This window comes from Staurois parvus, unplaced genomic scaffold (assembly GCF_062004578.1).
Source record: "Staurois parvus isolate SC_StPar_1 unplaced genomic scaffold, SC_StPar_1.0 ptg001316l, whole genome shotgun sequence".
Classification (NCBI taxonomy): Eukaryota; Metazoa; Chordata; class Amphibia; order Anura; family Ranidae; genus Staurois; species Staurois parvus.
The window spans coordinates 1,419,979-1,443,068 of record NW_028319112.1 but is presented as its reverse complement, the minus strand read 5'-3'; the positions used below and the strand labels follow the sequence as shown (position 1 = coordinate 1,443,068).

General features: G+C 42.3%; 1 long non-coding RNA gene across 1 annotated transcript; it reads left to right on the top strand.

The window, feature by feature from the left end:
* The first annotated feature begins 270 nt into the window (after positions 1-270).
* Positions 271-22,611, top strand: LOC149437090 (uncharacterized). The gene is made up of 2 exons (XR_016308186.1): positions 271-441; positions 21,933-22,611. It is a non-coding gene; the product is annotated as an uncharacterized LOC149437090 (long non-coding RNA).
* Positions 22,612-23,090: the final 479 nt, after the last annotated feature.

Here is a 23,090-nt window from a genome sequence, read left to right as displayed (position 1 = left end):
AAAAACAACCTCGCTATTGGGTAGATTTTGCTGTAGTGACTGATTGGTTGGGTTGCAGCAAAGACAGACCTCTTCTGTGTGTGATTAGACATTGGAGAGCCGGATGGAGTTCAGTGGGTGACAATTGGCCGGCCTAGATGAGCCATGAACCCTTTCCCGAGCTGTCATTGGCTACCCTGTTTCCTGGAAACGGAACTAAGCCGAGTTTAGAGTGAAGTGAAAGGGCTGCGCAAGGGGAGGAGCTTCTAGCGCGCTTCCAGAGACTGCGCCTGCGCTTGCCATAGGGCTCAGCGCCATTTTGTAGGGGATATTTCCCATTTTATGCTCAGACAGGCAGGAGGAGCGACCGAGTCGGGAGACGTATGGTGTGTAAGGGGGAGTCCTGCGGGGACGCGGATGTTCCGGGTCAGCGCCGGCTAGGCCCCCGAGGACGTATAGACGGTATGGACGGCTCTGGCTGTGTGCTGTGCTAAGGTAGACGTTTGTGTGGGAGCTCAGAGGTCATATGAAGGCTGTGACGTTGTTGTCGGCGGAGGCCATTTGCCGCGGTGACATAAGCGGGAGGGCTACGTCACAGGAAGTCCTTGTCTGTCAGGAACCCGGCTTCCGCCACTTGGTTAACCCCTTCCCGGCCTGACAGCTGTCATCCCTCCGGCCAAAGCCTGAGATGCCCCCCCTCCGTGCCTGGAAGGAGGGAAGGAACCCTGTCAGTGGCGGGAGGCCAGGCTCTGGAAGTGATCATGGCCTAGAGCACAGAGATCAGCGCACTATATATAGATCGCATTGCAGTGTATATAGAGATCAGCGCACTATATATAGATCACATTGCAGTGTATATAGAGATCAGCGCACTATATATAGATCACATTGCAGTGTATATAGAGATCAGCGCACTATATATAGATCACATTGCAGTGTATATAGAGATCAGCGCACTATATATAGATCACATTGCAGTGTATATAGAGATCAGCGCACTATATATAGATCACATTGCAGTGTATATAGAGATCAGCGCACTATATATAGATCGCACTGCAGTGTATATAGAGATCAGCGCACTATATATAGATCGCACTGCAGTGTATATAGAGATCAGCGCACTATAGATCGAATTGCAGTGTATATAGAGATCAGCGCACTATAGATCGCATTGCACTGTATATAGAGATCAGCGCACTATAGATCGAATTGCAGTGTATATAGAGATCAGCGCACTATAGATCGAATTGCAGTGTATATAGAGATCAGCGCACTATAGATCGCATTGCACTGTATATAGAGATCAGCGCACTATATATAGATCGCATTGCACTGTATATAGAGATCAGCGCACTATATATAGATCGCATTGCAGTGTATATAGAGATCAGCGCACTATATATAGATCGCATTGCAGTGTATATAGAGATCAGCGCACTATATATAGATCGCATTGCAGTGTATATAGAGATCAGCGCACTATATATAGATCGCATTGCAGTGTATATAGAGATCAGCGCACTATATATAGATCGCATTGCAGTGTATATAGAGATCAGCGCACTATATATAGATCGCATTGCAGTGTATATAGAGATCAGCGCACTATATATAGATCGCATTGCAGTGTATATAGAGATCAGCGCACTATATATAGATCGCATTGCAGTGTATATAGAGATCAGCGCACTATATATAGATCGCATTGCAGTGTATATAGAGATCAGCGCACTATATATAGATCGCACTGCAGTGTATATAGAGATCAGCGCACTATATATAGATCGAATTGCAGTGTATATAGAGATCAGCGCACTATAGATCGCATTGCACTGTATATAGAGATCAGCGCACTATAGATCGCATTGCACTGTATATAGAGATCAGCGCACTATATATAGATCGCATTGCACTGTATATAGAGATCAGCGCACTATATATAGATCGCATTGCACTGTATATAGAGATCAGCGCACTATATATAGATCGCATTGCACTGTATATAGAGATCAGCGCACTATATATAGATCGCATTGCACTGTATATAGAGATCAGCGCACTATATTTAGATCGCATTGCACTGTATATAGAGATCAGCGCACTATATATAGATCGCATTGCAGTGTATATAGAGATCAGCGCACTGTATATAGATCGCATTGCAGTGTACAGTGGGGATCGAAAGTTTGGGCACCCCAGCTAAAAATTTGTATAAATGTGCATAAAGAAGCCAAGGAAAGATGGAAAAATCTACAAAAGGCATCAAATTACAGATTAGACATTCTTATAATATGTCAACAAAAGTTAGATTTTATTTCCATCATTTACTCTTTCAAAATAACAGAAAACAAAAAAATGGCGTCTGCAAAAGTTTGGGCACCCTGCAGAATTTATAGCATGCACTGCCCCCTTTGCCAAGCTGAGACCTGCCAGTGTCATGGATTGTTCTCAATCATCGTCTGGGAAGACCAGGTTATGTCAATCTCAAAGGTTTTAAATGCCCAGACTCATCTGACCTTGCCCCAACAATCAGCACCATGGGTTCTTCTAAGCAGTTGTCTAGAAAACTGAAACTGAAAATAGTTGACGCTCACAAAGCTGGAGAAGGCTATAAGAAGATAGCAAAGCGTTTTCAGATGTCAATATCCTCTGTTCGGAATGTAATTAAGAAATGGCAGTCATCAGGAACAGTGGAAGTTAAAGCAACATCTGGAAGACCAAGAAAAATATCAGACAGAACAGCTCGCAGGATTGTGAGAAAAACAATTCAAAACCCACGTTTGACTGCACGATCCCTCCAGAAAGATCTGGCAGACACTGGAGTTGTGGTACACTATTCCACTATAAAGAGATACTTGTACAAATATTGTCTTCATGGAAGAGTCCTCAGAAGAAAACCTCTTCTACGTCCTCACCACAAAAATCATCGTTTGAACTTTGCAAATGAACATATAGACAAGCCTGATGCATTTTGGAAACAAGTTCTGTGGACCGATGAGGTTAAAATTGAACTTTTTGACCGTAATGAGCAAAGGTACGTTTGGAGAAGAAGGGGCACAGAATTTAATGAAAAGAACCTCTGTCCAACTGTTAAGCATGGGGTTGGATCAATCATGCTTTGGGGTTGTGTTGCAGCCAGTGGCACAGGGAACATCTCACGAGTAGAAGGAAAAATGGATTCAATAAAATTTCAGCAAATTTTGGATGGTAACTTGATGCCATCTGTGAAAAAGCTGAAGTTAAAGAGAGGATGGCTTCTACAAATGGATAATGATCCTAAACACACCTCGAAATCCACGGGGGATTACATCAAGAGGCGTAAACTGAAGGTTTTGCCATGGCCTTCACAATCTCCTGACCTCAACATAATTGAAAATCTATGGATAGACCTTAAAAGAGCAGTGCGTGACAGACAGCCCAGAAATCTCAAAGAACTGGAAGACTTTTGTAAGGAAGAATGGGCAAAGATACCTCAAACAAGAATTGAAAGACTCTTGGCTGGCTACAAAAAGCGTTTACAAGCTGTGATACTTGCCAAAGGGGGCAGTACAAGATATTAACTCTGCAGGGTGCCCAAACTTTTGCAGACGCCATTTTTTTGTTTTCTGTTATTTTGAAAGTGTAAATGATGGAAAGAAAATCTACCTTTTGTTGACATATTATAAGAATGTCTAATCTGTAATTTGATGCCTTTTGGAGATTTTTGCATCTTTCCTTGGCTTCTTTATGCACATTAATACAAATTTTTAGCTGGGGTGCCCAAACTTTCGATCCCCACTGTATATAGAGATCAGCGCACTATATATAGATCGCATTGCAGTGTATATAGAGATCAGCGCACTATATATAGATCGCATTGCAGTGTATATAGAGATCAGCGCACTATATATAGATCGCATTGCAGTGTATATAGAGATCAGCGCACTATATATAGATCGCATTGCAGTGTATATAGAGATCAGCGCACTGTATATAGTCCTCATTGCAGTGTATATAGAGATCAGCGCATTGTATATAGATCGCATTGCAGTGTATATAGAGATCAGCGCACTGTATATAGATCGCATTGCAGTGTATATAGAGATCAGCGCACTGTATATAGATTGCATTGCAGTGTATATAGAGATCAGCGCACTATATATAGATCGCATTGCAGTGTATATAGAGATCAGCGCACTGTATATAGACCTCATTGTACTGTATATAGTCCTCATTGCAGTGTATATAGAGATCAGCGCACTGTATATAGTCCTCATTGCAGTGTATATATAGATCAGCGCACTGTATATAGTCCTCATTGCAGTGTATATAGAGATCAGCGCACTGTATATAGTCCTCATTGCAGTGTATATAGAGATCAGCGCACTGTATATAGAGATCAGCGCACTGTATATAGTCCTCATTGCAGTGTATATAGAGATCAGCGCACTGTATATAGTCCTCATTGCAGTGTATATAGAGATCAGCGCACTGTATATAGTCCTCATTGCAGTGTATATAGAGATCAGCGCACTGTATATAGTCCTCATTGCAGTGTATATAGAGATCAGCGCACTGTATATAGTCCTCATTGCAGTGTACATTGCATCCAGAAAGTATTCACAGCGCTTAACTTTTGCCACATTTTGTTATGTTGCAGCCTTATTCCAAAATGGATTAAATTCATTTTTTTCCTCAACATTCTACAAACAATACCCCATAATGACAACGTGAAAGAAGTTCTTTTTGAATTCTTTGCAATTTATTAAAAATAAAAAATGGAAAAAAAACACATATACATAAGTATTCACAGCCTTTGCCATGACACTCATAATTGAGCTCTGGTGCATCCTGTTCCCTCTGATCATCCTTCAGATGTTTCCACAACTTGATTGGAGTCCATCTGTGGGAAATTCAGTTGATTGGACATGATTAGGAAACGCATAAACCTGTCTATATAAGGTCCCACAGTTAACAGTGCATTTCAGAGCACAAACCAAGCCATGTAGTCCAAGGAATTGTCCGTATTCCTACCAGACAGGATTGTATCAAGGCACAGATCTGGGGAAGGGTACAAAAAAAATTCTGCAGCATTGAAGGTCCCAATGAGCACAATGGCCTCCATCATCTGTAAATAGAAGAAGTTTGGAACCACCAGGAATCTTCCTAGAGAGGGCCACCCGGCCAAAATGAGTGATCGAGGAAGAAGGGCCTTTTAGCCAGGGAGGTAACCAAGCACCCGATGGTCACTCTGAAAGAGCTCCAGTGTTTCTTTGTGGAGAGAGGCGAACCTTCCAGAACAACCATCTCTGCAGCACTCCACCAATCAGGCCTGTATGGTAGAGTGACCAGATGGAAGCCACTCCTCTGTAAAAGGCAAATGGCAGCCCACCTGGAATTTGCCAAAAGGCACCTGAGGGACTCTTAAGACCATGAGAAACAAAACTGATCTGATGAAACAAAGATGGAACTCTTTGGCCTGAATGCCAAGCGTCATGTCTGGAGGAAACCAGGCACCGCTCACCACCTGGCCAATACCATCCCTATAGTGAAGCATGGTGGTGGCAGCATCATGCTGTGGGGATGTTTTTCAGCGGCAGGAACTGGGAGACTAGTTAGGATAGAAGGAAAGATGAATGCAGCAATGTACAGAGACATCTTTAATGAAAAGCTGTTCCAGAGTGCTCTGGACATTAGATTGGGGCGACGGTTCATCTTTCAACAGGACAACGACCCTAAGCACACAGCCCAAATAACAAAGGAGTGGCTACGGGCCAACTCTGTGAATGTCCTGGAGTGGCCCAGACTTGAACCTGATTGAAAATCTCTGGAGAGATCTGAAAATGGCTGTGTACCAACGCTCCCCATCCAACCTGATGGCGCTTGAGAGGTACTGCAAAGAAGAATGGGAGAAATTACCCAAAAATATGTGTGCCAAGCTTGTAGCATCATATTCAAAACGACTTGAGGCTGTAATTGGTGCTAAAGGGGCTTCAACAAAGTATTGAGCAAAGACTGTGAATACTTATGTACATGGGTTGTTTTTAATTGCAAAGATTTCAAAACAAACTTCTTTCATGTTATCATTATGGGGTATTTGTAGAATGCTGAAGAAAAAAAATGAATTTTAATAAATTTTGGAATAAGGCTGTAACATAACATAATGTGGCAAAAGTTGAGCGCTGTGAATACTTTCTGTATGCACTGTATATAGAGATCAGCACACTGTATACAGACCTCGTTGCGTTTTGTGTGTGTATATAGAGATCAGCACACTGTATACAGACCTCGTTGCACTGTATATAGAGATCAGCACTGTATATAGACCTTGTTGTGCTGTATATAGAGATCTGCACACTATATAGTCCTCCTTGCGCTGTATATAGAGATCAGCACACTGTATATAGACCTCGTTTTGCTGTATATAGAGATCTGCGTGCTGTATATAGAGATCATCACACTGTATATAGACCACCTCGTGTTTTATATAGAGATCAGCACACTGTATATAGACCTCGTGCTGTATATAGAGATCAGCACACTGTATATAGACCTACTCGCGTTGTATATAGAGATCAGCACACTGTATATAGATGTCGCGTTGTATATAGAGATCTGCACACTGTATATAGACCTCATTGTGCTGTATATAGAGATCTGCACACTGTATATAGTCCTCGTGCTGTATATAGAGATCTCCACACTGTATATAGACCTCATTGTGCTGTATATAGAGATCTGCACACTGTATATAGACCTCATTGTGCTGTATATAGAGATCTCCACACTGTATATAGACCTCATTGTGCTGTATATAGAGATCTCCACACTGTATATAGACCTCATTGTGCTGTATATAGAGATCTCCACACTGTATATAGACCTCATTGCGCTGTATATAGAGATCAGCGTGCTGTATATAGAGATCAGCGCACTGTATATAGACCTCCTCGCGTTGTATGTAGAGATCAGCACACTGTATAGACCCCACCCCCAGGCACAGCGTGCAGCTGTTTGTACGAAGACTACACGCAGGTAGGTTTAATTTATTGCAGAAGAGACCTTGCATGACTCTTCTGCAATATACAGCCTACTTGTTCACAATGAAAAAAAAAAACTTAGAGGCTCAAAAAAAAAAAGATTTAAATATGCAGGGTCTTTATTGCAGAAGAGATCTACAATAAAATGTTCCTACCTGCCTGTTCGCAACCTTCTGTTTATTGTACACGGATTCACGGCTCCTTTTAGATCAATGACACGCTGCCAGTGTGCTGGGATGACTGCGCCCCTGCATTGGCTAAGCAAGATGGCTGAAGACCATCATGTAGAAGATGCTGGCGAGGGATCTCGCAGGCATTTGACCATAAAGGAATAGATTCACTTTTCCCTTCACAGCCAAGGAAGTTGCCATCTTAGCCTCTGTTTAATTTGTAGTTGCCATGGTGCTGCCCATGTGATCGGCTATGACACCCACCATTTGATGGCTTGACAGTTCCATTGAGAGCTAACATACGCTTGCTAGTGACTATACAGTTCTCATTCACAGCATGGCATGAATGTAACTATTTTGGGAAGCTGTTAAAGCTGAATTGAAAGAAATCGGCTTCTTTAAAACAGTGCAGGCATGCTGTGATTTAAGTCCAATGAGCTGCATGACACCTCCTGGACTTATCACAAGGGCTTCTGTTATTGGGCAGGAGGAGGGAAGGGGCAGGAATAGCAGCTGCATGAACTCTACACATGAAGGAGCAGAGAATAGAGCTCCCAGCATTTGAGATATCGAAGTTGCCTTTCTGGAGAAAGTAAACACTACTAAAATACCACAGAAGTTATTTTATCAAGTCATGCGGTATTTTAGTAGTGAAAACTATGTGTTAATGTTTCAGCTGTCAGCGGGGTTCCCCACTGACAGCTGAATGTAAAAGAATTGCTGGCAATTAAAAAAATAGTTTAAAAAACGGCGGGTCTGGTATGGATTTTGAGGGGAACTCCCGCGCCAAAATAAAAAAAACAAATGGCGTGGGGTTCCCTCCCCCCTCTCATCCGTACCAGACTCTTATCTGAGCATGCAACCCGGCAGGTCAGGAAGTAGGGGGGGGGAGCGAGTGCCCCACCCCCCTCCTGAACCATACCAGGCCACATGCCCTGAACATGGGGGGGCGGGTTGGGGGGTGCTTTGGTGGACAAGGGCCTCTTCCCCACAACCCTGGCTGTAGGGGTCTAAGGGCTTATCGGAATCTGGAAGCCGCCTTTAACAAGTAGCAGCCACTGTTGGGCTATTTTGATAGGCAGTGGGGTCAGTTATGGGAGTACAATGGGCACAGTGGAAGAATTGTACACTCATGCTGTATAGCTTGGATGGAGGGATCAATTCATTTTTTTTTTTTTTTCCACCCCCCCCCCCCCCCTAATTCAGTCAGCAGGCTGTATGGCCAGCTAAACACTACCCTCTCCAGACAATATTGTGTCCTAAAGCTGCCCATAGTCCTTTTTTTTATTTTATTTTTATTTATTTTTTATTTTTTTTGTGTGTTCACCCAGCAGGTTGAATGAAAAAGAAACTGACTCAATTCCCCCACCCACACACTCAATATACTCCTGACTGAGTTATTGTATTATGACAGCAGGGAGACTACACTTCCATTTAAAATACATTGATCAGCGCTGTCAGCTATAGCCTGTGGTGCTAATTGTGCAGGCAAAATATGACCAGCTGGTTGTACAGAAGTCGATCAGTAGATCAAATTCTGTACAACCAGCTTGCCCATACATGGATCAAAATGTGGCCTGTCCCAGCTGAACTGGATGAATTTTGATCCTTTACCCATAACAACTTGTTAAAAAATGTTCTTTAGCAAGGAGCATACATTCCACAGTAATAATTATGCTACCAAAATTGGTGTGTGCTGTAAATTGCCTCCAGCATTGCTCCTGTTTTTTTTTTCTTGCTGGAGGCTGCCATTTTACTGAAGCCCAGAGCCCCTGAGCAGCAATAAATCTTTATGCTTTTAGCAGATCGGCCTCTACATTTTTGGCACAGTGCCAAAAAAATAGAGAGCAACCGAGTATATGCAGAGCAGGGTGAGATAGGTGTATTACTGGATTTTAAACAGAATAGGCACTTATTTTTAATGTTTTACATAACTATATCTGCGAAATGGGACAGCCTGAAGTGATCTAGCAGGATTTAATTTTCTGACCAAAGTTCCACTTTAAGAGTTTCTTTGTTACTCTGAGAGTGGAGACACCCTTACATCCTGGTTCACATCTGTGTGGGTGGTGCCGTTTGGGGACCCACACAAATACCTGCAGCCGCACCACCCACACACAGGAATGCAGGATCCACACAAATACCTGCAGCCGCACCACCCACACACAGGAATGCAGGATCCACACAAATACCTGCAGCCGCACCACCCACACACAGGAATGCAGGATCCACACAGATACCTGCAGCCGCACCACCCACACACAGGAATGCAGGATCCACACAGATACCTGCAGCCGCACCACCCACACAGAGGAGTGCAGGATCCACACAGATACCTGCAGCCGCACCACCCACACACAGGAATGCAGGATCCACACAAATACCTGCAGCCGCACCACCCACACACAGGAATGCAGGATGCACACAAATACCTGCAGCCGCACCACCCACACAGAGGAATGCAGGATCCACACAAATACCTGCAGCCGCACCACCCACACACAGGAATGCAGGATCCACACAAATACCTGCAGCCGCACCACCCACACAGAGGAATGTGCGAACCGCAGGCGGGTGCCATTCTAATGGCAAGCCACCTGCACTGGAAATCGCAACCATACTGGGAATCTGTTTCCTTGCGGGCTGCCATTTCCAAAGTAGTGCAGGGACTTCTTCCCTGCGTGTCCTGGGGCACGGGAGTCCATTCAAATGAATGGGATTTCATGCCTGCACAGATGTTAACCAGGGCTAAGACTATGTGTTACTGGCCAGACCACCAGGTGAAAATAAAGTGAAAAAACATATAAAATAAATAAAAATAGAAAACAACCACATAGAGCCTTGGATAATATAATATAACATTTGTGTTTTTGGATTTAGATATGTTTTCTATGCGGTCACATGACCACAAAGCTCTGGCTCATCCCTCTATCTGCAGCTGGTGGGTGGAACTCTTCTGGCAGACGTCGCGACAGCCTGAGAGCTAATGATGCTGACAGGATGAGGTCACAGCTACAAGGGGGTACCAGCACCATTGTGGGCTTTTCATAGTGAACATTTCAGCTGAAGCTTTGCGTTCACCGCATAGAAAAATGTCCGAAAACCCATTTCCAGGAAGCAATTTATTAGAAAATGTAGACCGAAGCGGAGCAATGAGGAAGAAACAGGTAAGTTATTGTGTAATCTTTTGCTTCTACTTCAGGTCAAGGATACATTTGCTAGCAAAGGGCTTGATGACACCTTACTTACCTTACTTACACATGGCTAGAAAATTTCCCATTAAATCAAGGTTACTGGTGTGTTGTCACCAAAGGCCCACACATAATATTCAGTTAATACATTTCTAGAGAGATTGTAGACATGCAGCAGGAGAATGTCAGAGACTATAGTCATGCTACAAGAGGTGATCAGAGACTGCACAATATGCTGTAGGAGTTGTTGGGAGACTGTTTAGGCCCCATGCACACGGGACACTTCTGAATGATGGAAACGGACTGCTGGAAAACGTAGGTTAAAAAACGTCTGTTTATCTGCGTTTATGAGCATTTTGTGTTTAGAAACTTTTTTTAAAGATAACCTCAAGAGACCTTCCAGAATGCACTGAACAGTTAAAAATTAACTATTTCAGACATTTTGAGAGAAATAGAGCGAGCAGAAGCAGAGAGAGCAGTATTTTTTGAAATTAGCTGTCTTTTTTTTTTTTTTTTTTTTTTTTTTTGTGGTGTTTGGATGTGTTCCAGCTCATTTCTGTGCAGAAATTATTGCAGCAGTGTCTAACATTTTCTTTCATGCAAAACCTCAAAGTATGGTGTACCTGGTCCATTTGAGTACCAGGAAAACGCTTTGCATGCATTTTTCATGATGAAAAAAGACTCTGGACAGCATCTGGAAATGAAAGAGTTAAAAACATTTTACCTTTTACAAGGTTCATAAAGGCATTTGGTGCACAAAACATGGAGTTATTTATTTCAGGTACTTATATAGCACCATCAATTTACGCAGTGCTTTACATATATATTGTACATTCACATCAGTCCCCAACCCTCAAGGGGAGTACAATCTAAGGTCCCTAACTTACATTCATACATACACATACTAGGGACAATTTAGACAGCATATCTTTGGAGTGTGGGAGGAAATCGGAGTACCCGGAGGAAACCCACGCAGGCACAGGGAGAACATGCAAACTCCAGGCAGGTGGTGCCATGGCTGGAATTCGAACCAACGACCCTAGTACTGCCAGGCAGAAGTGCCAACCATTTAGCCACTGTGCTGCCCAAGATAAGTTATCATCTTTGTAACTATTACACAATATGTTTACATGTAAATGTTTGTGCCTGGAGTTCAGCTTTAACCACTAGCCTACAGGGCACTTGTGCCCCCTTCCTGCCCAGGCCAATTTTCAGCTTTCAGTGCTGTCACACTTTGAATGACAGTTGCGCGGTCATGCAACATTGTACCCATATGAAATGTTTATAATTTTTTTGAGACAGAGCTTTCTTTTGGTGGTATTTAATCACCTCTGGGTTTTTTCATTTTTTGCTAAACAAACCAAAAACAACTGAAAATTTTGAAGAAAAAAAAAAGTTTTTTCTTAGTTTCTGTTATAAAATTTTGTAAATAAGTGATTTTTCTCCTTCACTGATGTGCGCTAATGAGGCTGCACTGATGGGCACTGAAAGGCAGCACTCATATATGGCACTGATAGGCGGCACTGGCTGGCACTGATGAGCATTGACAGCTGGCATTGATGGACACTGACAGGTGGCACTGCTGGGGCTACACTGATCATCATGGCACACTGATGATCAGTGTAGATGTCCCCTTTAAGTAATGCCGATTTACTGTCTCTCCTCTCCTCACGAGCTGTCAGTGGGACAGCTCGTGAGGAGAGAAATGCTGATAACTGGCATTTCCGTATTCACATGTGATCAGCTGTGATTGGACACAGCTGATCACATGACAGAGCCAATGTCTTCGGCTCTTTCCGTTGATCAGTGATCTGCTGTGTCCCAGGGACACAGCGCACCACCGATCACCGCGCGCCACCGGAGGCGCACACGCTCGGTTAGAGTTGGGAGGACGACATATAACATCCTCCCAGAATGAGAGCACAGCCTTGCACCGTCATTTCCTTATATGGTGGGCAGGAGGCAGTTAAGTGGACTTAGCATTATAGTTCCTATCAAACAAGGTTTCAGATTCAATTTGAAGTTCAGTAAAAGTTGTCTTATAATGCTGCTGTGGTAAAAAAAAATTTTCTAAGATTTATATATTTCTTCAGTGCCATTATAAGAATCCGTTACACTGGTAGCAGCCATTGCATCAAACCAGATTCCCGCTGTGCTTTAGTTTCCCTGCGCAGGCATAGCATGATGACGTGTGTGCCTGCTATGGCTGTTCCCTTTTGCAGTGTTCTCCCTAGAAATATTCTTAGCTGGGTGGGATGAAAAAGTTAGCTGTTTCCAAAACGTTTGAAATCTGAGAAATGAAAACCTTGTGCAAATGTATATGAAGTTTATATTTGCACACACAAGCAATATATCTAAATGTTCTATTAAATCTAAAAGCTAACATTGTCAGTATGTTCCAAATGTATCTAGGCCCAACTAAGTTCAACTGTGCTTGGAAAAAGGTAAAACAAAAATTGTGAATAGGTGATGTTACACCTTACAGCTCATCATTTTAAAGATCAAGTGTGTATATTGTCCAAACTTTCTTTTTCTCCCATTTTGGATAGAGTAGGCAAGGGTTAAAACCAGCGTGGATTTGATTTAAATCACGATTTAAATCACTAGTCAGTAAGGCTTGATTTAAATCCTAGTTTTCTACATAAAGACTAATTCTTGCTGGTATAACTTTAATATGCAAGTAGATGAAGATTTTTAGAATAACAACTTTTCATATTAGTTTTTTTATCCCCAGTTTAATAGGTTAATCATTCATATTTGGACAACTTTTCTGTTGTACTTAGGAAGGAGAAAAATAATCATTACCGCAATAACAACAATTTAAATAGATTTATTCAACTGAAACAATAACATTACAGCATATGTGATTTGCTTAAACATCCATGTTTGTTAACTAATTTGGCTAAACAAAATATATATATTTTAAGAAACTTAGACTGTCAGCCCCTTCCTCCTCACACTTAGTTTCACTTTCTTCTTGTGCAGATCTATTCCACTCCAAACAATCAAAAATATTGTTTCTATTCTATTCACTGAACTTCTTGAAACTTCGCACTGAAGGGGTTGATTCTGTATTCATAGGTTTGTAGAAGTTAGGATGAAGGTCTTTTTCTTAACTCTGTTCATGTTATCACATTTTTGCTGTGAAGAAGAGGCATGTGATCTCCGCTGAGTCAAATTCAGTTTTGAGAACTGCAAAAGTAAACCGAGCATCTGTGATATCATGTAGGCAGAGAAACTGCCCAATAATCTTACAAAAACCTCTGGAAGAGCATGACATTGTGAATGGATTCATGGAATTTATTTACCAAAAAAATTAAACATATACAGCCTTATTCTACATAATTAAAAAACTAATCTTTATTTCATGATGGAATAACCTTTGGATGGTAATATATTTTCCTCAAAAAGCATTTTATTAAAAAAAAATCTGATTTAAATAAAAAAAATCCTATTTTTTTTTTTTTTTAATCACTGATTTTTATCCGCCCTGGTTAAAACCCCCTTCAGTTTGGTTTCTGTTGTCCTGTTAGGGAGATATCCCTTCACTTCCTGTTGAATAGATTGAACAGAATGTGAGATTAAAGTGGAGTTCCACCCAGAAGGGGAAGTTCCGCTTTAAAGATTGGGGAGCTGGGGGGGAGCAGGTACCCGCTCCTACTTCCGCTGCGATTGCCTAGGCGATTGGAAGCCGATGTCCTCCCTCCCTCGCCGTAGTCTTGTGGGACACATGACAGGTCCCAGAAGACTACGGGGCCATTCAGGAAGCGCAGCACTACTTGCACATGTGCAGCGGGCACCCAGCTGTGAAGCCACAAGCTGTCACAGCCGGATGCCCACACTGAAGATGCCGGCGCTTGGAATACAGGACGGCCGGTGAAACTGGCTACGGTGGGGCACCGCGGGATTGTGGGACAGGCAAGTGGCTGTTTTATTAAAAAATCAGCAGCTACAGTTTTTGTAGCTGCTGACTTTTTTTATTTGTGTACAGAGTGAGTGGAACTCCGCTTTAAATCTAGGCACAGGTGATTGTAAGATCCTACCAGTTGCTGGTCATTTCTGCCATTAGCAATATATAGCAGCGATTAATCTCTGCTACAAAACAGCCTGTCTGACCTGACCCAAGGACTTGGAGGGGGGGAGAGGGTATTAACTTCCAGTAAGTGTAGGGGTTGTTTTCTTTCTTGTTTATACTAGCAGTTGGGGGGCAGTAAAACCATGCAGTTGAGCTGTGTTTTTACCACCGCTCAACCACTTCTCCGTTAGCTGCAAAGGCAGTGACTGGGAGGTGTATACATGCTTTACATAGTGGGCACAGCAGGAATTATACCTCCTGCTGCATTCAGCAGGCACTACTGCCCCCCGAACACGATCCATTCAAGTTAATGGGGCCATGCTGCAAGTGCCCCACAACTGTGAGCAATGCACACAGTTGAGGTATGATAGTATGGAATTATCACTTTCTCACCACTTGTCAAAACCCTCTGAAAAGAGATCAGAACATTGATTGCTTTTCAGTGGAGCAGCAGTCCTTGCCACTAGTGCTGTAACTGTGCACTGTTGCAAATTCAGGCTGATATCAGGTAGGCACTTCAGCTGCTAGAGACAATTTACTAGTGGCAGGATAAAGAGGCTGCTTGTTTGTCCTATTGAGTCATCAGATGACAGTGAGTAGGCTCCTTGTTGCTGGCCCACATGCTGCTGAATTTTGATTGATGGGAGTGACAACTCAATGCTTCAGCTACTGAGGGAGTGATTCCATAGGGACAAACAAACAACCTCTTCCTGATTTTGCTGCTAGCAATTTCATGAAATTGTTAGCAGCTGAGTCTTCTGTCTGACATCACCCTAAGTTTAGATTCACACATGTGGTGCGGATTGAAGCTCAGGTTTCACAGCTAACTGACACAGTAGTTGTTCAGGTTTACATCAGGTTCAGGACAGGTTTAGACTAGGGTCAGGTGAGGATTTTATCCTGTTCAAAACTGAGGACATTTTTTGGTTTAGAAAAAAAAAAGTCAATAGCCTGTGATCCGCACCTGAACCGGACCGCTCAGCTCTGAAATCAGACAGGACACTTTTTCAGTCCACACTGAATCTGTACCGCCAGTGCACCGGACATATGTGAACAGCCACCATAGGAAGCAATTATATTTCACATGTCATCCGGATTGGATGCAGCTCAAACCGCATCCAATCCACATACAGTGAGGAAAAGAAGTATTTGAACACCCTGCGATTTTCCAAGTTCTCCTACTTAGAAATCGTGGAGGGCTCTGAAATGCACATTGTAGGTACATTCCCACTCTGAGAGACAGAATTAAAAAAAAAAAAAAAAAAATTCAGGAAATCACATTGTATGATTTTTAAAGAATTTATTAGTCTTGCACTGCTGAACATAAGTATTTGAACACCTAAGAAAATCAGTGTTAATATTTGGTACAGAAGCCTTTGTTTGCAATTACAGAGGTCAAACGTTTCCTGTAGTTCTTGACCAGGTTTGCACACACTGCAACAGGGATTTTGGCCCACTCCTCCACACAGATCTCCTCTAGATCTGTCAGGTTTCTGGGCTGTCGCTGAGCAACACGGAGTTTCAGCTCCCTCCAAAGATGTTCTATTGGATTTAGGTCTGGAGACTGGCTAGGCCACTCCAGAACCTTTTATTTTTATTTTTGGACACGGTGGGACTTACGGACATAATTTTTGCAGATAATTTTTATAATTTTATATTTTATATTATTTTGGTTTTGCATTTTGATTTGATGTATTTTGTTCATAGAAAAGTCACATATATATCACTCCAGAACCTTGATATGCTTCTTACGCAGCCACTCCTTGGTTATCCTGGCTGTGTGCTTTGGGTCGTTGTCATGTTGGAAGACCCAGCCACGACCCATCTTCAATGCTCTGACTGAGGGTTGTTGCTCAAAATCTCACAATAAATGGCCCCATTCATCCTCTCCTTAATACAGTGCAGTCGTCCTGTCCCCTTCGCAAAAATGCACCCCCAAAGCATGATGTTACCACCCCCATGCTTCACAGTAGGGATGGTGTTCTTAGGATGCAACTCATCCTTCTTTTTCCTCCAAACACGATGAGTGAAGTTTAGACCAAAAAGTTCTTCTTTAGTCTCATCTGACCACATGACTTTCTCCCATGCCTCCTGTGGATCATCCAGATGGTCATTGGCAAACTTCAGACGGGCCTGGACATGCGATGACATGAGCAGGGGAACCTTCCGTGCAATGCATGATTTGAAACCATGACGGCGTAGTGTTCTACCGACAGTGGCCTTTGAAACTGTAGTCCCAGCTCTCTTCATGTCATTGACCAGCTCCACCCTTGTAGTTCTGGGCTGATTCCTCACCTTTCTTATCATCAGTGATACCCCACGAGGTGAGATCTTGCATGGAGCCCCAGTCTGAGGGAGACTGACAGTCATCTTTAGCCTCTTCCATGTTCTAACAATTGCTCCAACAGTTGATCTATTTTCACCAAGTTGCTTGGCAATTGCCCCGTAGCCCTTTCCAGCCTTGTGGAGGTCCACAATTTTGTCTCTGGTGTCTTTTGACAGCTCTTTGGTCTTGCCCATGGTAGTAGTTGGCGTCTGACTGACTGTGGGGTGGACAGATGTCTTTAAAAAGCTCAGACAGGTGCTACTAAGTTAGATTAATGAGCGGAGTAGAGGTGGACTTTTTAAAGGCTCAGTAACTGGTCTTTGAGAGCCAGAATTCTTGCTGTTTCTCAGGTGTTCAAATACTTATGTTCAGCAATGCAAGACAAATAAATTCTTTAAAAATCATACAATGTGATTTCCTGATTTTTTTTTTTAATTCTTTCTCTGAGTGGGAATGCACCTACAATGTGAATTTCACACCCCTCCATGATTTCAAAGTGGGAGAACTTGCAAAATCGCAGGGTGTTCAAATACTTCTGTTCCTCACTGTATATGTGAATCGGCATTTGTTTGTTGAACGTATTACAAAGGATATGTGAATTATTTTAGGAGGTTGCAGTGACAGGTGAAAGTGATGTATATTTGACAGTGCTCTCATCTTTCAGTGGTTAACGCTCAAGGGTTTTTGCCTTCATGCGTTCTGTGCATTAAGTTAAAAATCCTGTGTGCAGCAGCCGCTCCATCATGATCCAATGATGTGCATGAGAGCCTCGACTCCCCAGAGATTCTCCCTCCTTATTGGCTGAGACAGCAGCAGGAGCCAAAATGTCTGCAGACATCTTTTCTGCTGGCGTCTTAAGGCAAAGTACATCTCGCACAGTACTGCCTCTGTTTTTGTTAAAGTGGTAGTAAAGCTACAATAACAAATACTGCTGACAGACGTGGTCTCTTCTGTCATACATATACCCCTGCCTGTCAGCGGTAGTGAAATCTTAGCTGCGCAGCTCAGACCACATTTATGACCCCCAGTGTGTGCCTCAGTGATATGAGTGTGATGTCACAGCAGCCCAACTATTCATGCAGCCAAAGAGACAAACCCAGAAAGACGGGGAGAAGATGGCAGCACCAGGAACCAGGGGGAGTCGTGACAGTACAGCGCTGGAGGGCTCCCTTTGCAGCTAAGTCTGTCATATTGTGCTAGTATGCGGTGCATTATGTACATCTTGATTTAGTGGTTCTAAAGGCTCCAGGTTTTTTACCTTCATGTATTCTATGCTTGCAGGTAAAAAAACTTCTGTGTGCAGCGTCCCACCCCCTCTGATTCAGTGATGTTCACGATAGCCTTGGCTGTATGGGAACTCTCCCTCCTCATTGGCTGAGACAGCAGTTGGGGTCCATTGGCTCCCACTGCTGTCAATCTCAGCCAATGAGGAGGGGGCGGGGCCAAGCCGCAGCTCTGTGTCTTATAGGCGCATAGAGCAGTGGCTTGGGACCAAGCATGCAGCAGTGCCCCCAGGGCAAATGGATTTCTCTGGGGGCATTGCTTGGTGGAGAGTCTCCAGGAGCGCCAGCAGGGGACCTAAAAAGATCGGGACAGCTGTGTACAAAACTACTGCAAACACCAGGTAAGTATGACATGTTTGTTATAAAAAAAAAAAAAGAAAAAAAAGCACCCTTGAAAGTTTAAAGTGATACTAAAGCTTTGTTTTTTGTTTTTTTTTAAATATTTTAAAAATTACTTTACTATGCTTTAAGCACAATGTACACAATGACATGGCAAAAAGTAGTGGTGCACCAAAATTAAAAATTTTTTTTTTTCTTTTTTTTTTTCTTTTTTTTTCTTCATTATAGCACCAAGAATGAGCCGTCATCCTCCCCACTAAGGAAATCTAAGGGGCAGGATCACCCAGTGACATTATCCAGTGACCCTATCCCTTTAGTTTCCTTTAGCGGAGGAGAGAATGACAGCTCATTCTTGGAACTATAGTGAAGGGGATAAAAAGCTGGTAATTAAATTTTAAAACCGGCAGTGACATTTAACGGTAGCTCACTGTATACACTGCTCCCCGCCTTCACACCCCATCTGCAGTACACCTAACCCCCTATTGGTACCTATATCAGCTAAAATGTTCCTGCCTGATATGTTTTGGCCGCTAAAATTTCAGTGCATCTCTAACAAAAACTTTTTTTTATATGTATGTATGTATGTTTATAATTTAGGATAACTACAAGCTATACTGCTTATAATATAATATAGTTACAAAGGAGAAATCAGGACAAATTGAGAACTAGAGCAGTTCACAATCAGCTATTGACTGTCCATAGAGCAGTGGTTCTTAACCTGGGTTCGATCGAACCCCAGGGGTTCAGTGAGTCAGTCTCGCGGGTTCGGCAGAGGTGAAGACCCACACCCGACTCATATGATTCGTGCAGTAAATATTCATTATTATGTTTTTGTTTTTGTGTGAAAATCATGTTTTAATGGTTTTGTTCTTTGTTCTTAACGGTTTTGTTCATTTTGTGCACCTATGTATAAATATATACCTATGTTTTGAATTTTAAAAATCATATTTTATTTTTCCAATTAAGAAGGGTTCGGTGAATGCGCATATGAAACTGGTGGGGTTCAGTACCTCCAACAAGGTTAAGAACCACTGCCATAGAGTTATTATTATACAGGATTTATATAGCGCCAACAGTTTGCTCAGAGCTTTACAATATAATGGGAGACAATACAGCAACAATACAGTTCAATACAAGAGGGTTAGGAGTGCCCTGCTCCTTGGAGCTTACAATCTAAAAGGGGGGGTGGTGGTACAAAAGGTAGTAACTGTGGGGGATGGACTGGTTGGAAGAGTAGAAGATTCCGTTATTAGCTGAGGGCAGGATAGGCTTCCCTGAAGAGAGAGGTTTTCAGAGATCACCTAAAAGTGAGCAGAGAAGGCGATAGTCTGATAAATTGGGGTAGAGAGTTCCAGAGGATGGGGAAAGCTCTGGAGACGAGCATGGGAAGAGGAGACAAGGGAGCTAGAGAGCAGGAGGTCTTGCGAGGAGCGGAGAGTACAGTTTGGGTGATATTTGGAGACAAGATCGGTGATGTAATTTGGGGCAGAGTTATAAATGGCTTTCTATGTTATTGTTTGTTTTGAATTTTATCCGTTGGGCAATGGCAAGCCAGTGGAGGGATGGCAGAGAGGGGTGGCAGATACAGAACGGTTAGTAAGGTGGATGAGTCTGGCAGCAGCATTCATGATAGACTGAAGAGGGGATAGCCTGCGATTCGGTAGGCCAATGAGGAGGGAGTTACAATAGTCAAGGCGAGATATAACAAGGGAGTGAATAAGTTGCTTAGTGGTTTCCGAGGTTAGGATCGGGCGTATCTTGGAGATGTTGCGGAGGTGAAGTCTACAAGATTTGGACAGCGATTGGATTTGGGGCTGAAAGGACAGATGGGAGTCCAGGATTACACCTAGTACCCTGGCATGAGGGGAGGGACTGATGATTGTGTTATTGATCTTGATGGAGAAGTCGGGGGAGGGGACATGGGCTGGAGGGAATACTAAGAGCTCAGTTTTGGAAAGACTGAGTTTGAGGAAGTGGAGTGACATCCATGCCGATATGTCACTTAGTAGGTTAGTAATGCGAGAGGAGATTGAAGGGGTGAGGTGAGGGGTAGAAAGAGAGATTTGTGTGTCATCAGCATAGAGATGGTACTTATAGCCATAGGACTGTATCAAGTGACCAAGGGAGGAGGTGTAGATGGAGAAGAGAAGGGGTCCAAGGACAGAACCTTGAGGGACCCCAACAGAAAGAGGGAGTGAAAAGGAGGTAGCGTTATAGTTAACGCTGAAGCAGCACTGCGATAGGTAGGAGAACAGTTCACAATCAGCTATTGACTGTCCATAGAGTGGGAATGTTGGCTAGATTTTTCTTTCTCTGCTGGTCGTTATTCAGCAACCAATTTTTTTTTTTTTTACACGTTTCAAGCTCATATATCTTCTTTTTTTATTGAGATATTGGACCCCTTGTCAGATTTTACTGCTATTCTGCGCTTTCAACTCACTTTTCTTTCACCATGACAGGTGAAATCCTCCAACAGCCACACACAGAAAAATACATTTTGTACTTTAGTAGAGTAGGAGAATGTTTTGAGCCCCTGTCAGCATTTCAGTGATGTCTGTTTTTGTTGCAGATTTCATCTATCTGTTGTGGTAACACAATTGCTACTGTGATAGAAAGTAAGGAAAAATCTCTTGAGGCTCAGAAATCAGTAAAAACTTTGAGGTTTACAGTCCTCCCCATTCTTTTCAAAGCAAAATGTTGGTTGGACTAATTCTCTAAAGGCCAAGTTTACCTTTTCCAGAAAATCGCCTATGCAGTCAAGGGGTCCTGGTAGATTTTAAACAGTGTGGCTTTGCAAGTTTTCCATGAATTTTATCTTACCTGTAGGTTGTTTGGTTCCCCCCGGAAGCTTGACCGAAAAACTCCCAGTTAACAGTCCCCATGTCCTGCCTTGTTGCATTTGTCTTCCCTGTTCTAATGCTGGGAGTGAGTCTCCATTGATTTCACATCCTAGCAACAAGGAGGATGTGGAGATTGCTAGCTGGAAGTTTTTCAGGCTTCCAGGGATGGGAGGGGGTGAAGAGCCTTCAGGTAGGACAATAAATGAATGAACATTTTACAAAGCTGCACAATTTAATATCTACTGGGGGAACCTTTGACTGCATTGGCTGTTTTCTGCAAAAGCTTGGCCTTTAGCCCCAGTTCACACCAAATGCGACATTGAAATTGTGCTACTTCACTCGAAGTAGCGCAGTTTCAAAGCTGTGAACCTGGTGTAATTTTTATGTTCGGCTTGTCTGACATCTGTGCGATTTCACACACGGATGTCAATGCAAGTTGCACCTGAAATCACCGAAAATAGTGTAGGAACTATTTTCAAAATTGATGCGACTCCTATGGAACTGTCCGATTGTATGACAAGTCACACCGGTGTGAACCGGGACTTAAGTGGAAATATTTTGGCTTTTATGACCTTCAAGTACAAATCCGGTCAGAAGTGATATTTTGTTTTACTGTTGGTTGTCAATGAAATAAACTTTAGTGTTGGTGCAGTTGTCTAGAATTTCCAGAAATATAATGTTTTTTATTTTTTTTCTTCATTCTTTAGGTGCAGCCGAATTTTGAATTCTCTAAGCTGTGATTGCAGATGAAGAGGTGTACCCTATGTATTCTCTGCACAGGCTAAGCACAACCGCAGTATGATTCTTGTGACCTTCCAGAGGTCAGGTAAAATTTAAAGTCCCTTATGTTAGACTGACATACAGTTCCTACCTGCCCTGACTTATTTATTGAAGAGGTTTGTACCAGCTTTGTAAAGTTTATCTAGCCTAGTCTTAGAAACAGATTGATCTTCAGTTAGTATTTTAAGTGTTCACAATTACAGGATTTTTAATTTCGTTAATTTCTTGTGTGGTTTTATGTGATGTTTGGCTAATTAATTTTTTTAGTTTTGCTGTTCTAAGGGCAGAAACTAATGTGGCTGCCAGACTTTGTTCCCTTTCTCCTGAATTGATTTCATGTGTAAAGGGTTAACTGTTTTGTTTTTAACTTTAATGTGTAGAACTATAGATTTCATTTTCTTGGATTGTTAATTAGCATGTTTTAATAAAGTTATTCAGACTGATGAGGTCACTGAATAAATATTATGGTATGGCTGATATTGAACCTTTTTATTGCCATCTCTGCTTTTGAGCTAATGTAAAACCATTTATAGATACAGCATTGGCAAATTGTCAATTGTCTCGTTTTCTTTAAAGTAATACCAATAAACTTCTTAATTGATTTCACCAGAGGTTGTATTTTGTGGACTTTCTGTGAATTTTATTTTACTCTGACCAGTTTTTTGCTTGCTTTTGCTAAATGGTACAAAATTCCAATGGAATACTAAGATTGCCATTTAGCAATAAATAATAAAATTTCTGATTCTGAGCTTGGTGGAGTGTTGAGCTTTATGTACTATGTGGTGGATTTGAAAAATACCGAGAAACAATGTAGACTATGACTACATGGGAAAAACATGCAGATTTGTTTTTATCTGTTGAAACCCAAAGTGTGAGCTTCACTATCGGTTTAGGATAACAGTTCGTTCAGTGGTAGTGTTATTTCAGCTTGTTTAGAAGGTCTGGAGCAAGTTCGAAATGTGTTGCCCATAGCAGCCAATCCTGTTTCGGCTGTTGGACTGAAACACACGGATGTTTTTACATGTGCCATGATAGCTTTTTGTTCAAGCACAGAGAAGGAAAAACTGCAGTGAGCATTGAACCAT